Raw genomic sequence first — 10,731 nt, 5'->3', positions numbered from 1 at the left:
GAATCAAATCCTCTCTTCCCAAATCTCGTACTCACTCCCACTGTCATAATTTCCGGTTCAATTGTGAAACATTTACCAAGAATACATTTTTGAATCACACCACAAGTAGGTCTGAGAAAATTTCACATTTACCAGGCCTGTGTGAAAGCAATTCGACCTTCTTTAGGAACTTGGCAGTCAAGGAAGTGGCACAACTACTTACCTCCAGAATACCCCTTCCAACCTAACTGGAAAGCCTTTTACCATGTTATTATTCCAAAGAAAACTGCTGACCTGTCTTGGAGGCTGGCACATTGGGTATTACCAACCAATAAACTCCTGCATGTTTTCTCCTCTGAAATACCTGACCAATGTCCCTTCTGTGGAACTCTCGAGACCTTGTCATATGCTTATGTTGAATGTGCACGTTTGATCCCTTTGTTTGGTTTGCTTTGTGAATTGTGCTCCAAGCTTTCTTTGAAGTTCACTTTAAAAGTTTTTATTTTTGGCTTTGAATCCAAAACACATCCACTGGAAGTTATTTTGACCAACTTTCTCATTGCCACTGCAAAGAAGTCAATTTATCGCACAAGGAAAGCAAAAATTGAAAATATTTCAGGGTGTGCTGATAACCTTCTGGCTTTGTTTCAAGGAATCGTTTTTGGCCATATTAAAATGGAATTTTCCTTTTACACTTTCATAAACAAAATGTGTATTTTTAAAAGTGTGTGGGCTCTAAATGATGCACTTTGTACTGTTCAAAATGGTCTCTTTATAACAGGCTGACCACTTTTGCTAACATGATGTAACCTTGTATTCTTAAACATGTAACTTTTGTGTCCTTATGAAAAATGGTTCTCCTTTGCAAATTGTTTTTTATACTATTGTAATAAAAGTCAAGTCTCTCTCTCTCTCACACTCTCACTCTCACTCTCACTCTCACTCTCACTCTCACTCTCACTCTCACTCTCACTCTCTCCCATCCTTACTCCTTCCCTTCCTAATACAGTACAACACTCTGTCTCTACCCTCCCCTCCTCTCTCTCTCCCTCCACCTTCCCCTCCTCTCCATCCTCCCCTCCTCTCCATCCTCCCCTCCTCTCTCTCCCAATCTATCTCTCTCACCCCCACCTCCCTCATCACACCCCCTCCCTCCCTGCTTGCATAGGGACAATTGGTGAGGCATGGCTTTCCCTGCCCCCACCCCCTTCTTCACTCTTCCCCCTTTCCTGGCTCCCCCTTCCTAGCTCCCCACCCCCTTGCCCCACTCTCCTCACGCACCCCCCCCTCCTTATTCCCCTACCACTCCTCTGTCCCCTCCCTCCTCTCTCTTCCTTCCCTCCCTCCTCTCTCTCTCCCCTCCCTCCTCTCTCTCTTCCTTCCCTCCCTCCTCTCTCTCCCTCCCTTTCTCTCCCCCCCTCCTTCATATTCACATCAGCAAAGCAACGGATTGTATTTGCTGGTTCTGGAACATATCACAACAGAGATGATTAAATAAGTAAACTGGAATGGTACTCGGTAGAAGCGTATTTCTGCCAGGCTGATAGGTTTTTGTTTTGTATCTCACTGATAGGCCGGATCTGCATCTGTACCTTTACCAAAATCGAATCAGCTTGTACTTGTCACCTCCCCAACTCGTGCACCAGGTTTTGTCATCATCCGTCCACAACTTTTTGAGATATCATGCTCGAAATCATTTTTGGCCCTTTATCTCAATTGTAAATCATTTTATGAATTTTCGAATATGGATATTCACCAAAATCTAATCAATCTGTCCTTGTCACAAACTCGATCTGTCCACCAAGTTTCATCTGAATCTGGCAATAACTTTTTGAAATATCCTGCTAACAGACAAATAGACAAACAGGGATGAATACATTACCTCTGTCCACCTTCGTTGGCAGAGGTAACTGGAAGCGCACTCGGTAGAGCACACACCTCTGCCACATAATGCCCGATCCAAGAGAACATATCGGGCCCAATACATTTTTGAAATATCATGCTATATATCGTTCTTGGCCCCATCTCTCAATGGTGAGGAATCACATTTAAAATTAAATAATTCTCGTAACCAGATCCAGATTTGGATCTTCACCTAAATCAAATCAATTTGTCCTTGTCAAACAAACAACCTCTCCACAAAATTTCATTCGGATCCGTTTACAACTTTTTGAGCAATCCTCCACAAAAACAAACAAACAGACAAACAAACAAGAAGACATTGTGCAGAGTATGATACTTGCAAAATCGATAAAACAAATTTTGTACTGTACTGTACTGGGAGATACTTAGCAGGCAGACACGAAGCGGAGGAACAGTCGAGCCGGGCTGTGTTGCACGAGTGCGAGCGCGGGCGTACTGTGCCCGCGGCTCTCCTTTATTCCGTACGCGGTACACTCACGAGCCGGCCGACTCCAGCATTACTACGACGCCTCAGACGGCGTGCACACCTCATATCCCTCGCCGAACCCCACGGCCACTCCTCCACCATCACGCCCATCATGCATCATCATCATGCCCCTCCCCGTGGGCATGGCGACACCACACTGGATGATGATGCATGATGGGCGTGATGGTGGAGGAGTGGCCGTGGGGTTCGGCGAGGGATATGAGGTGTGCACGCCGTCTGAGGCGTCGTAGTAATGCTGGAGTCGGCCGGCTCGTGAGTGTACCGTGTACGGAATAAAGGAGAGCCGCGGGCACAGTACGCCCGCGCTCGCACTCGTGCAACACAGCCCGGCTCGACTGTTCCTCCGCTTCGTGTCTGCCTGCTAAGTATCTCCCAGTACAGTACAGTACAGTTGGCGACGAGGATCGGCGGATCGGCGTGTGTAAGGGCGGTTCCAAGCTACGGAACCAAGTGTCTCACGGAACATGGCGGAAGGTCGCGGCACGGCACACGGACGTGTACCCGTGTTCGGGGGAGATGAGTTCGAGTTGTTTTCTGAACAGTTGGGTTGCTACTTTCGGGCAAATGATGTAGAGGATGAAGAGAAACGCAAGGCGATCTTGCTCGCCTCGCTATCAACGGAGCACTACCGCCTGCTGAGTGATTTGGTGGCTCCAAATAGACCCAGTGATGATATGCTATCCTTTCAGGACATCGTGACGAAAATGAAGACCCACTTGGCGCCGGAGAAGTCGTTACATCTCGCGCGGTTCCAGTTCGATCATCTCGCTAAGGGTGGCGAGGAGCGCGTTGCGGACTTCGTGGCACGAGTGAAGCATTCGGCTGTGCATTGCAAATTCACGGCAGAGGAGCGTCCGACAAGGCTCAGAGATCGTTTTATTTCTGGTCTGCGAGACGCAAAGATGGTAGCGGCTATCCTGCGATTAACCGACATCACATTCGACATGCATCATCATCATGCCCCTCCCCGTGGGCATGGCTACACCACAAATTTGACCTCAAAAATAATTTGTGGTTCATTCCATGACCAAATTTGCAACTCCACTTCAAATTTCAAGTGAATCGGATGAAAATTGACAATTTTAGACCTTTCGGTGATGAAAAGTGACAAATCAGATGGATGAAAACTAAAAAAATGACCTTTTTGGCGGACGTGGACCTCCAAAATAATTGGTGGTTGAATGCAGTGACCTGAAATATACTGTATATCCTATTCAAATTTCAAGTCAATTGGATCAAAATTGAGGATTTTAGAAACACCACCTTAGTTGTTGACCTTGGGCCTATGTTGACCTTTTGGTCCATGTTGACCTCAAATATAATTGGCAACTTGAATTCATTGACCTGAAATATAAATCCTCTTCAAATTTCAAGTCAATCGGATGAAAATTGAGGATTTTTAGAAACACCACCTTTGTTGACCTTGGGCCTATGTTAACCTTTTAGTCTCTGTTGACATCACAAATAATTAGCTGGTTGAATTCATAGACATGAAATATAAATCCTCTTCAAATTTCAAGTCAATCGGATGAAAATTGAGGATTTTTAGAAACACCACCTTTGTTGACCTTGGGCCTATGTTCACCTTTTTGTCTCTGTTGACATCACAAATAATTAGCTGGTTGAATTCATAGACATGAAATATAAATCCTCTTCAAATTTCAAGTCAATCGGATGAAAATTGAGGAATTTAGAAATCTCACCTAAGTTGTTGACCTTTGGCCTATGTTGACCTTTTGACCTCAAAAAGAGGAGGGTTATTCCTGATGACAAACTCGACCAAGTGGTGAAGTTTTGTGAAAATTGGTTAAAATTGTGACCTGGAGGTGACAAACAGACAAACAGATAGAATAACAAAATTGACTGACCAATATACTTGAAAAGTCTTCGATTTTGCAAGTAACAGACAGAAAGGGGTGAAAACATAACCTCCTTCACCTTTGGTGGCGGAGTTAATAAAGGAACATGACTTACCCGAAACATTTTGCAATCCCTGGATTTTCCTTCAGAGACAAATGATTTGTTGCTGCCGTTTCGTAAATCGAGAAGAAACCAGCGAGCAATATATCTCCTTCCAAGACAGCGCTTCTTTGCTCATTCTTCATGAATTGTTTGCATGCCCCTGTACAAACAGATGGAATGTACTCGCATGTTATTATAATACACACACAATAAACCAACACTGTCTGTATCAAAGAAAAATCATTTTTTCCCCACATAATGAACTGCCTCTTTCTCATCTGATAGCTCTCACAGTTTCAAGTATACAATGCAGGCAAAGGAGTGCACAGACACTTATATGTGAGAAACAAATTAAAAAAAATTAAATGTCAAGACAGGGAAAAACATAAACTTGGCAGTACATTTTCTAAATACAATATATAAGTCTTTAAATATAAGTCATATAATTCAGGAAGTGGAATAAGCCTGTACAATTAGCTTCTGATTAACAGGTAAGAAGTGTTTTTCTGTGTTTAATCATAATTTCTTTATTTACTTCTTAATATATACTCACTGGAGACAGCATTTGTTAAGTATTTCCATTCATAGTCACTTGAGTTTTCAAAAAGGGATGGAAACTTTAAGTGATATTAAGAACAGTAATAAGTCTGTTACAATAAGTTTTAACAACATTACTTTTTGTGAAAAATGTTTTGTTCAAAATGCATGCTTTCACACTCGTTCGGCCATTGAGGGATGAAGTATTCCATCGACACTAATATATATATATATATATATATATATATATATATATATATATATATATATATATATATATATATATATATATATATATATATATATATATATATATATATATATATATATTGTTGTGGTTACCAAATTCGCAAACCACCATTCAGGTCCCTTAGGTGAGATATCTCGGTAAGTACATGTGTAGTTAGGCCCAAACCCGTTGTCTAGTGGGAATACATGTCATTTATGCGTGCTGCGACTCTTCAGGATAGCCGTTTTTCTTTTACTATCTTTAATTTGGACCAACCGCCATTGTTACCACCACCAACCACCACATCAACCACCCACCGCGGCGCCGCTTCACGTCACACCTCGCAACCGTCGCATCGCCACCGTTCTTGCGCCGCTTGTGGGTACCGGTGTTGGACTCGTGCAGGGCGCGCGCCGAACAGCGTGTACAAAACCACGGATTTTCCACTTCAAAAACGGATCAAAAACGACACACGCCCACTTTTGTTCCGTCCAATCGGTGAGCGAGGGGCGATTTGGCCCCGCCCCCAGGGCGTTGGAGGGCGATCGATATATGCAAATTTATGGATCAAAAAGCATTCACGCCGACTTTTTCTCGGGCCAATGGGGAGCGAGGTGAAAGGTCGAAGGGAGGGGGTCAAAGATGAGAGAGCGAAGCCACGGGGCTGATAAAAGCGACCGCGTTCGTCAGTCAAGTGGACAAGGAGTTAAGACTTCGCGGGCGGTGGAGTTGGGAAGAAGAAGCCAGAAGGAGTTGGTCGTTGTCGTGTGCGTTGGAGTCGGAACGGAGGGGACGGAGCTGTGGAGAGGCGGCGAGGGCAGACGAGGGGGTGCTCGCGTCGGTGCCGGGAGCTGCACACCAGGGAGGCCGACGGCGCGACCTGGCCGAGGTGGAGACGCTCGTCGCGGGACTCGAGGCAGAGTGGAAATCCTCTATACCCCGAGCATCAGCAACCCCCTCCTGTTTCCCCCCGCGCTGAGATAGTGCGACCAAGGGGGCCCCTTTCCCACCCCCTACCAGACACTGCCCGCGAGGCCCGCGGAGTTGAGGCACCATCGCCGCTCCGCGTCTCATCACCAGACGGGTAGGCCCGACCCGGTCTCGGCCTCAGGCCCGCCTCATCTTTGAGGGTGTTCTTTTCCTTGGTTTTGGGTATGTGTTGTCGGCGCCGTCTGTGAAGTAAAATTGTATAAGTGTTGCCGTGTGCTCGCGTAATCGGTATTAGATCTGCATTGTCGCATTTGCTTTTTGTGTAAATTGCATTGTGTTTCTTTCCTTTTCTATGTGCTTTTGGTGGAATTGAATATGTGTGCTTTCCGTTCAGCGCGAATAAATGTGCTTTGTGTTGAACTGTTTCCCGCTTCGCTTCGTCATTTCTTTCATTGAATCCTCATCTTGCTTCACGTAAAGGGTTGGTAGTGGGCTGAATACGCCCGATAATTAATCGAACCGTCAAGGCCGACGATAACACCGCTCGGTTATCCCGATAGTACGGAACGGGTCGCTTAAGTGGCCCGTGTCCGAAGTCGACCTGCGGCGAGGTGCGATCGCCCGGTCTACCCTCCGTGTGGGTACTTAGGTAGGTCGAATTTGGCGAGCAACCCTATCCCACGCGGGGGCTGATTGGCTCGATCGCGGTGAAACCGAAAGGTCCACCCGTGACTGGTTCCCGGCGTTAGTCCGAGAGGGTCACGACTGGATTGTCCGTCCGGTGGGCGACGTGCCGCGATTCGAGTTACGTGGCCGTCAGCACGCCGGCGGGCGCGAATCCGTAACACTGGTGTCAGGAGTGGGATACAAATCCATCGCCCTCCTCGCGGCACTGGTATCGGAGAACAGGAAAACGGGCTCTCCTGTCTCCAGCTAAATTCACGGGAATCGGTCCAGGGGTGAGAGAAGCGACCCCCGATTCCCTCCAAATTACGAGCGAGCGAAATTAACCCTTCACGAGAAGCAAGATGGCGTCTCAAGGCGAGCGGGTGCCGGGTGGATTAGGTATGTGTAATAGTAATGTAGAATCCATGGCTCAGGACGAGATCAGGACAAAAGGCAAGAGAAACCCGTACCAGAAGGTTGGGAAAGGCATCGATGCCGTTCATCTGGTCGGTTTTTTTATTATAACTCCACCACTAAATGTAGTCAGTGGGAGTGGCCAGGGCAGGTGACAATACAGCACGTTATGGAACTCGTGCAGAGCATAATTGACGGAATGAAAGAAGGGAACAACGAAATGAAGAGAAATACGCAACAAATGGAAAATAAAAAAATGGATGGAAACGCACTCGAAGCGAAAAACCAATTGAAAGAAAGCCAGGAGGAGACAGAGGAGGGATTGAAGGTCGAAACGGTGGAGTGTGAGAAAAGACTTCAAGACCTGACGAAGAGAGTTGATAAGCTGGGACTGGAGGGCAAAACGGAGACAGAGGAACTGGGAAGACGGGTAGAAAACCACAAGCGCAAGCCGGAAGAACAGTTAGAAGCCAAAGCAAAGTCTGAGTGTGCGGAGATGAGAAAGGAATTGGAAAAGAAAGTTTCTGAGTTACAGAAACACCAAAACAAAGAGAGGGAACTACAAAACGAACTGAGAGTGTTAAAAGAGGAAAGGAAGAGAACGGAAAATGAAACTTTAAGAAACCACACTGTACAGATCGAACAGCTGGAAGCGAAGGCCAGACTAAAGAATGAGGAACAAGAAAGAGTAATGAAGGAAGAACGAATGAGACAGGAGAAAGAAATCAGTCAGTTGAAAGAAATGACGAGATTGCAGAAGGAGGAACAAGAAAGACAGTGGAATAGAAAACTGAAAGAGTATGAATTTGAAACTGAACGACAAAAGGAAAAAAATAGGTTTGAATACGAGGAGAAAGTAAAGGAGCAAGGAATGAAGCAGGAAGGAGAAATCAGGAGATTGAAGGACACAACGAGATTGGAGAGGGAAGAACGAGAGGAACAATGGAATAGAAAACAAAAAGAACATGAATCTGAGGTTGACCAATTGAAAGAAAAGCTGAGGCTGGAGTACGAGGAGATAGACAAAGAACAGCAAATGAAACACAAAAGGGAGATTAACCAAATGAAGAAAACCATGAAACTGGAGAAGGAAGGACAGGAGAGGAAACGAGGAAGAGTAATGAGACAGCAGCAAATGAAACACAAAAAGGAGATTAACCAAATGAAGCAAACCATGAAACTGGAGAAGGAAGGACAGGAGAGGAAACGAGGAAGAGTCGTGAGAGAACAGCGAATAAAACACAGGAAGGAAATGAGCCAATTGAAAGAAACGATGAGATTGGAAAACAAAGAGCAGGAGGAACAGTGGGAAAGAAAACAACAACTCTATGAGTGTGAAATTGAACAACTAAAACGGAGGGAGAACGAACAGCTAATGGGGCTCAGAGAGAAAGAACGACTCAGATGGGAAAGGAAAAGGAACCAGGAAGAGACAGAAAAAAGGAACCAGGAGAGAAAATGTATGGAGACACGGGAGACAGACAAAATAGAGGAGAGACTGCACGATGAAGACGGGGTGAGTGACGCGCACACACACACGGAGGTAGTGGAGGACAATGGGGGTGAGCTGGCGGACCGTGCAGGGACCCGGTGCGAGCAGCGGGATAGCCTCCTCCAGGAACGAGGGGAGGGAGTATGCCCCCTTGAGGCGAGTCACGACCAGGTGAGTTCGGTCGTGCTTTGCGAGGTTGAGAGGAGGAGTGCTGTGAACGGGTGCTCGGAGAGTTTGGGAGGTATAGAGGCCCCGGAGACCCTTGTGGGGACACGAATCCCCAGTGTGGTTGTCCCTGTGTGTGTGGTGCAAGGCGTGAGTGCGGCACCGTGTGTGGAAGCGACCCCGTGTGTGAGTGGTGTGGTGGCGATGGTGCCAGAGTACGTGCTTCCCAGCACGCCGTGTGTGGATGAAACGGCCAGTGTGAGTGAAGCACCGCGGGTGAGTGCCCCCGCGTGTGTGAGTGAGGCACCGTGTGTGAGTGTCGCCGTGTGTATGAGTGAGGAACCGCGGGTGAGTGCCCCCGCGTGTGTGAGTGAGGGACGGGGTGTGGATGAGGCACCGCGGGTGAGTGCCCCCGCGTGTGTGGATGAGGCACCGCGGTTGAGTGCCCCCGCGTGTATGAGTGGGGCACGGTGTGTGGATGAGGCACCGCGGGTGAGTGCCCCCGCATGCGTGAGTGAACGGCCGTGTGCAAGGTCGCTGTGTGCAAGGGAGACCGTGTGTGTGAGAGAGCGGTATGTGAGGGAGATGTCGGTTGGCATGCGGGAGCACGCAGCCGCGTCTCCCGGTGTGAATGTGATGGAGTGGACTGTGAGCGTCGTAACACGCAGGTGTGCGTGGGTGGAATGGAGGCGACGACGGCGACATGGGAGGAACGAAAGCCGAGTAGCGGCTGTAGTTGTTTCGCGGACCGTGCCGGGTTCACCCAGCAGTGAGCACGAGGTCCGTGCTGTGCAACGCACGAGACCACCACGTGCTCGCTTGCGAGAGTGAAGTCCCGGTCCGGAAACGCACGCGGTGGATTTGCCGATCCCGCGGACGGACAAAGTTTAGGCAGGATTATGGATTTGGACCGGACGGGTTCTCCACGCGATCGTGTGTGTTAAGCTCCAACGGGCAAAGCACATGTGTTCGCGTGGGGAACCCCTCGAGATGTGGGGCTTGTGTTTTTTTTATGTGCACGGTGACGCCATGGCTGCACGTGGGATTGGAATCCGGCAGGAGGGGTATCTCTGCCGGATGGTACCGTCCGAGGAGGGACGAGGAACACGTGCAGCTGCATGACGTCACGGGCAGGTGCAAAGTGCGCGAGTTGCCGCGCTGGTGCTGCGCATGTAAAGGAAAAAAAAAATAGCAAGCCTCACTTTCGGGTGCACAGGATTCCTGGGCAAGGGGTGGAAGACCCCCTTTCCCTGGGCACAGGATGGAAACTAGTTCGGGGGAAGGGTTAGCTTAGCGAGACCGACTCCATGGGGCAGGGGTAAGTCCTCATGGAGTCCGTGGAATGGATTAGTTGGAGGGATTGTAGCGAGATTTAGGTTGGGAAATAAAATGATTATTAGAAGACAGTGACAGACTTGTGAATGTGTAGAGGGGACGTAGTTTAGCGACGCAGTGTTAAAAGGAACGTGCTATAGTTTAAGGGACGACGTGGGAGCACGAGTTAGTTAGGGGAGGTAGTTAGGAGGATAGCAGAGTTCAGCGGTGTGTGTGTGTTGAAGAGTTGGAGAGTTGTGAGGTGAGTACATGTTGAGTGAGTGAGGCCAGCGGGTCTGTGTGTATGGAGTGAATGGGGAATGCATGGTGCTATGAGTGATTGGGGGGAGGAGTGACTCCCGTCCAAGGGACCCCGGGGTCAGTGTAGAGTGAGTTAGCTGGGTTAGTCAAATTGAAAAATGGAGGTTGTTTTGTTGTTGGTGTGAATGTAGGCTCGAAACCCGTTTGGAGGGGTGCAGGAGCCCTGTTGACGGGCTTGGGAGCGTGGCTGCGAAAGGTGAGTATCGCTGAGTGGGTACCCCGGGCACCAGGCTAGTCGGCCGCGGTAGGCCATGGGCCCATGGGGGGCCGGGATAGAGTAGTGGGCACGGGTGCGCCTGCTTGGTGCGGGGG

This window comes from Eptatretus burgeri, chromosome 1 (genome assembly GCF_056783735.1).
Source record: "Eptatretus burgeri isolate ZD-2024b chromosome 1, Ebu_testis_v1, whole genome shotgun sequence".
NCBI classification, from domain to species: Eukaryota; Metazoa; Chordata; class Myxini; order Myxiniformes; family Myxinidae; genus Eptatretus; species Eptatretus burgeri.
The sequence above is the reverse complement of the archived record's forward strand: the minus strand, read 5'-3'. Positions refer to the sequence as shown.